This window comes from Leiobunum rupestre, chromosome 8 (genome assembly GCF_980474605.1).
Source record: "Leiobunum rupestre chromosome 8, qqLeiRupe1.1.hap1, whole genome shotgun sequence".
Taxonomy (NCBI): Eukaryota; Metazoa; Arthropoda; class Arachnida; order Opiliones; family Sclerosomatidae; genus Leiobunum; species Leiobunum rupestre.
In genome coordinates this window covers 38,395,680-38,402,193 of record NC_143391.1, presented here as the reverse complement: position 1 = coordinate 38,402,193, position 6,514 = coordinate 38,395,680, and positions in this window count along the sequence as shown.

The following is a 6,514-nucleotide window of genomic DNA, read 5'->3' as shown; positions in this document are numbered from 1 at the left end:
TGCTTCGCAGATATATTAACGTACGATTGGGAACTGGTTTCGTGAAAACATGGCTTGATCCAGGTCACTTACGAAGTCTAAACACCGTTTGAATTTTCAAATTGCGTCTTACATTATTGATACCTCGGTATCTATCACTAGTTTATTTTTTTGTGTTAGCAACATATATTTTAAAAGTGTTCATTTATCATTATTTAATTTTCTTTTTTTGCGAATTTAAATTATTTATAGCAATTGCTTGTTTACTATTTTGCACTAATATCGACTAGACGTAATATTCCCATTAATAAAAGAGCTATTGAGAGATCACAACTAATTTTTCACGTGAAGCACGTCGCCATTTCAGTGAATAAACTGCAGGTAATTTAAACTCCATAATGTAGAGGTAGATTTTCCCGCGCAAACACGTTTTTTTAAAAATTATTTAAATAATACAACATTATAAAGCAACCTTTTATAAGAATTAAAGTTTTCTTTGATTTGTATTTTGCTTTATTTTATTAACAGTAAATGGTAAAAATAGCTAATATTAATTAAACAATAGTACTATACAATATATACCTAACCAGTAGTTTGATACTCGATTTTGTGTCATTGGTACGTTCGAGCCAGTAAAAAAAGCATTACGACCATTGTATCATATTTTTAGGCGGTCTAGTGGCTCGGAGATACAAGCAACAATACAAAGAGAGAAGGCATAGGAATCGTTGGATAAAGGTTTGAAGGTCGCAGGTTTCAAAAACGTATTCTGGAAACCTTTTGGGTTATAATGTATGTCGCTTTTCAAGATAGTGAATTAAAACTTTCTTGTAATAAGTTTAACTCGTTAGGCAACGGCATACTAGCCAATTCAAAAAACAACCGAAAAGAACTTCAATAATGAATTTCAAGGTAAAGGCCTACTACCAGATTTTAAGTTTTTTATGCTACCATGGTAAGCCGGGTTGGCTTTTTCGTAAACACACATTTCTTGAATCGTCGAAAAAGGATTTGGAAGTAATATTAACTCGGTATGGCGCGGTTGGCTTTTTCCTAAGAGACGTTAACACCGGGTTGGCCATTTCTTCAAACGTCCAAAAAGGATTAAAAAGTATTGACCGGCGTGAAATATAATTAGAAATAAAAAATTTCCTTAATTTCGCGATATTAATTTATATGGCACGGTTGGATTTTTCCTAAAACGGCCGAAAGAGACGTAAACACCGGGTTGGCCATTTCTTCAAACGATCAAAAAGGATTAAAAACGTATTTGACCGGCGTGAAATATAATTAATAATAAAACATTACCTTAATTTCGCGATATTAACTCGGTATGGCGCGGTTGGCTTTTTCCGAAAGCGTTCGAAAAGGACGTAAACACCGGGTTGGTCATTTCTTGAAATGTCAAAACGCGGTTGGCTAAAACAATATTCATCAAAAACATTTCTAATATAAAATTCAATGTGAATCAACAAGATTTATAATATTAATAATAATTTAAATATAAAATTTTACTAAAACATTGTGCTAAATACGTTTTCATGGTGAAGTTATTGCAATTTATAACTATTTAATATAGGATAGTTTTGTCCATCACTTTAAACATTTCCTCCGTTGCGAGGTCGGTAAAATTGTACTATTGGGGATCCGCCGCCATTTTTTTTTTTTTTTTATTCCTTGGAGAATACAATTTTATTAAATATTAACCCCCGCTTTTTGAGAATCATTGAGAATTTAAGTTATATTTCCAAATTCATACATTCTGTTATATTTCCTAATATATGTAGAATATACAGCGCAATTTTGGTCCTAATTATAAATTTTGATATATCGTAGGGTACATGACGGTAGTATTACTACTTTTGAACTTTACTACGATTTGATATCTTTGTTGTAATATAGAATGATATAATAATAATGATAATATATTGAACCCAACCTAATCTAACCTAATCATTCCTACTGAATTTTATACAGACTATTTTTACCAATTTTTCGTATTGTCTGTACACCACTAGTGTGTTTCGCGTGTTCTACTAGACCTATCTCAAAGTAAAAGTTAGCAGAAAAGTAAAGCGGAATTTATGAAATTGGAATATAACTGAAATTGGAAATATAACGTAAATACTCAATGTTTCTCGAAAAGTGGGGTTTTATTTTTAATAAAATTGTATTATCCATTGAATGTTCAAAAATAAATAAAATAAAAAACGAAATTACGGTGGATCCCCAATAGTACAATTCTACCGCGAGGTCTACCGTATCCCAGATATATCTCTGTTGTAAACCATTTCGGCGAATGGACGTCGTTGGCTTTTTCCAAATACGTTGAAAGACTCGTTAACACCGAGTTGGCCATTTCTTGAAATGTCAAAACGCGGTTGGCTAAAACAATATTCATCAAAAACATTTCTTATATAAAATTCAATGTGAATCAACAAGATTTATAATATTAATAATAATTTAAATATATAATTTTACTAAAACATTGTGCTAAATACGTTTTCATGGTGAAGTTATTGCAATTTATAACTATTTAATATAGAATAGTTTTGTCCAACACTTTAAACATTTCCTCCGTCGCGAGGTCTACCGTATCCCAGATATATCTCTGTTGTAAACCATTTCGGCGAATGGACGTCGTTGGCTTTTTCCTAATACGTCGGAAAGACTCGTTAACACCGTGTTGGCCATATCTTCAATTTTCGAAAAAGGACTAGAAACGTATTCGACCAGCATAAAATATAATTGGTAATAAATTAATTACCTTAATTTCGCGATATTAACTCGGTATTGCGCGGTTGGCTTTTTCCTAAAACACCCCAAAGGGACGTCAACATCAGGTGGGCCATTTCTCTACTAAAAGGCCAACTGGAAGGTAGTGTTTTCCACAAAAGGTACAAAAATCTTTTTCAAACGATAAAAACTTATTGAAATATGGATAATTTAAATGAAATTATAATAAAATTTAATGGAAAACATTTAAATGTTGCGTGAAAATAATGTATAAACAAAGTTTCCAAAGTTGGCCAAGTTCCCACATACCTTAGCTATTTAGTGGGCCAAGTTGGCTAGTTGGCCTTTTAGTACCTCTCGAGTTGGGGCCCCTGCTAATCCATTTGACGCTGCGAAACGACGTAGAATTGATCAAGCTAGATCTCTTGATGCTACAATTGAATCGAGTAGTGTTATCACCACGGAAATAGAAATGCAGTATAAAGATCAGAATCCAAATATATGTGAATCTGAAATAGGGATCGTAGACAAAACAAATGTTACCAGTTCAATTCCAAAAATAAGATATAGTAGTGAGATGGAAACTTATGCAATTGTTGATAAGGAATTTGAATTACCAACTGAGTTTGAATCTCTAAGTTACAATGAAAGTGCGTCATCAAAATCTTGTACAATTATTGGAAATAGTGACTCTCAACATCGAGATGAAGCTGTATTAAAAGAAGCTGACAATTTTGAAGCTAGTTGGAACAGCGGTACAGAATAAAATAGTGAAAGAAATTAAAGAATGCCCATTTTTTACCGTTATGGCTGATTCTACGCCTGATAAATCTCACAAAGATATACTTTCTGTAGTTGTTAGGAGTACAAATCACCTTGGAACCATTAAAGAGCGATTGTTATAAGTTTTGGAATCAAAGGACAAAACAGGACTAGGAACAGCGAAAGAAATCATTAAATGTCTTGAGCGTAACGAAATTGATGTGTCAGATTTGGCTTTCCAGTCATACGACTTTTCCAGTTCCATGTCTGTGATGTTTAACGGAGCGCAAGAAAATGTTTCAAAACTAGTAGGCCATCTTGTACCTTATATTCCCTGCCAGGCACATAGAACCAACACAGCCGTCGAACATAGTTGCAAAGCAAGCCCTATTATTGACGATATGTTTAATATGTTGGAGGAAATATATGTTTTCTTTTCATCTAGCACGAAACGTTTTCAACCTTTAAAAGATAAACTTAAAGAAGTAGAAAATTCACTACAACTACGAAATTTATCTAAAACAAGATGGACAGCTCGCGCAGAAACCATACAGGCCACTGTAATTTCTTTTGAGCCAATAACGGATATTCTTAAAGAAATAAAACCAAAACTTAGGCATTATTTCTATATAAGAAAATGCTTAGTTTTGATTTCATAGTATCTCTAATGTTTATGAAATACGTTATGGTTAAAACTAAACTGCTAACCGAAACTTTAGAATGCACAAACCTAAATATAATTGACGTTGTCAGCCTTCTTCAAGCAACAATCAATTCAATTAAAGCGATATCGTTGGATACACATGGACAAAATTAATTAATGTTGAAAGCGATTTTGTAAAGCACCATCGACGTAGACTAACTCCTAAGCGCCTTCTCGATAGCGATAGATCTAGTCCAGCATGTCTATCACTACACCAATTTTTTAGGAAATAATTCATTGTCGTTTTGGACACTTTAACTACGTTCATGAGTTCCAATGTTGCTACTTGTGTTACAACTGTTCAACCTTTTTTTGAAATATTTAAGTGATTAAATGATTCCATATGAGAGTATAAAACCCGACGTCTTCCGCGTTACAGTCAGAAATGGAAGTTTTATATGAAAACTCTACTAATGCGCAGTCTATGAGCGATATTCTGAAGGAAGCTTGTGAATTGAAAAATCTGTTGAAATTAATTAACATATCGAAATGAAATAATAACAAGGTCTTATACAATCTAAATCTACTCATAAAATAAACACGAGTCACTTGGCAAATTTGATTTTCTAGTTGGCAAAATTAACTTGCCTCCCCCCTAAACGTTGTCTCTTCGGTACGCCCCTGGGGGTGGAGTGCCTCGAAACACACAACTAGCTGAGGGCGCGCCTGTAAGGTGGGCTTCTCGGATAGTTGTATATAAAATCGGACCGCTAGTTTGATACTTACGCACACGCTAGAGTGAAAAACGCATTTTTTATCCAATGTAAAAACTCACATTTATTATTTCTTATATCTGTGTAATAATTAAAATTAAAAAATAAAATTGTAACGCCCGTTCAACTAAAATGTTAAATTACATAATTAAATAATACCAATATAAATTCTAAAATACCCCTTTGCTTAACAATTAAAATAAATATGTCTAAATGTAATTTTCTGAAAAAATCGTTGACCCATGATGAAAGTTGGGGGGCCGAAAATTAACATTTTTACCTGGCAACTCAGCATTTGGACGGAACATCCGTTTCCTTACTTCCACCTGTATATTTCAATGGCGGTCACGTGGTTCAAAACGTCACAAACAGGATGTTCAGTTCAGAGGTTTCACTTAAACCTCGCGGCCCCTCTTTTGTTATGGGTCTATTGTAAAGAGATAACACTGGCGACGAGCAGTGGGGAAAAGGGATTATCTTTTGGACGGGTTCTTTTCGGCCACGTTATCCCCACCGTCCGTTGCTAGCGTTCCCTTTGTAAAAGAATAAACTTTGGCTACGAGGGCAGTGATTGGTCAACCCTTTCACTACCTTGTGAAATTTGAATTTTAAACAGGGGCCATTGAGGTTTCCCTCCTCAGTTGTATTTGGGCACCGCAGAAAAACGGTCCCAGGAATGATTCATAAAATAAAACAAGTTTTCCGAGCAAAGAGTCTCACCTTTATAATAAAATAAGTCTCTACAACATTTTCAGTCGGTGCTGTAGATTAAAATAAAAAAGCGTGAACCTTAAAGCTAAAAATTAAAAATAAATTAAAAAGAAAATAATATAGGAGGGTTTTTTTACGTTTTAAGGGAGCGAAAAGGTCCTTGTATTAAATATTTGAAATCCCTCAACTTTGTAAACACGATAAACATATCATTTTTTACTATACAGGGTGTCTTAATTTGATCGGCCCAGGCGTTTTTCTCAAAAACTATAGTTGCTAGAAATGTGAAATTATCAGGATATACTCTTAAAAAATGTGGGGTGGAGGAGTGGTTAGCACTTTCGCCTCACTGCAAGAGGAGCTGGGTTCGATCCCAGATTGTGGCACTGGGTGTAAACTCGGAGCAACTCCTTCTGCGTTGACTTTGCAAGTTCTCTCCCCACTGGTGTAAGGGGTTTTCCCCCGAGTTTTTCGGTTTCCCCTTCCATAAAAACTTGTCGAGGTTAACGGTAATAGTTAGTGTAGGGAGCTGTTGGCTCGATCTCGTGGCATGCAGGGCTTGCCACAACCCTCCTCCGCATTGTAACCCGGCCGCCTGAATTAATGGCTTCAAAAATCGCTTGATGACTTAGGCCTAAGGTTCTTCGTTAGTGACAGGCGTTTTTTACACTTCCTCCTTGACGAATCCCCACAGGAAAAAGTCCGGTGGTGCGAAATCTGGGAACCTCGGAGGCCATTGTACTGGACCGTTCTTACCTATCCATCGCTCAGGGAACTCGTTGTGAAGGTACTGCACGACGTGTCTTTCATGGTGGGCAGATGCACCATCATGCTGGAACCAAAGGCGTGGGACGTCGACTAATGACACATCTTCTAACTCGTCTGCGACTTCATTTTGTAGAAAGGCCAG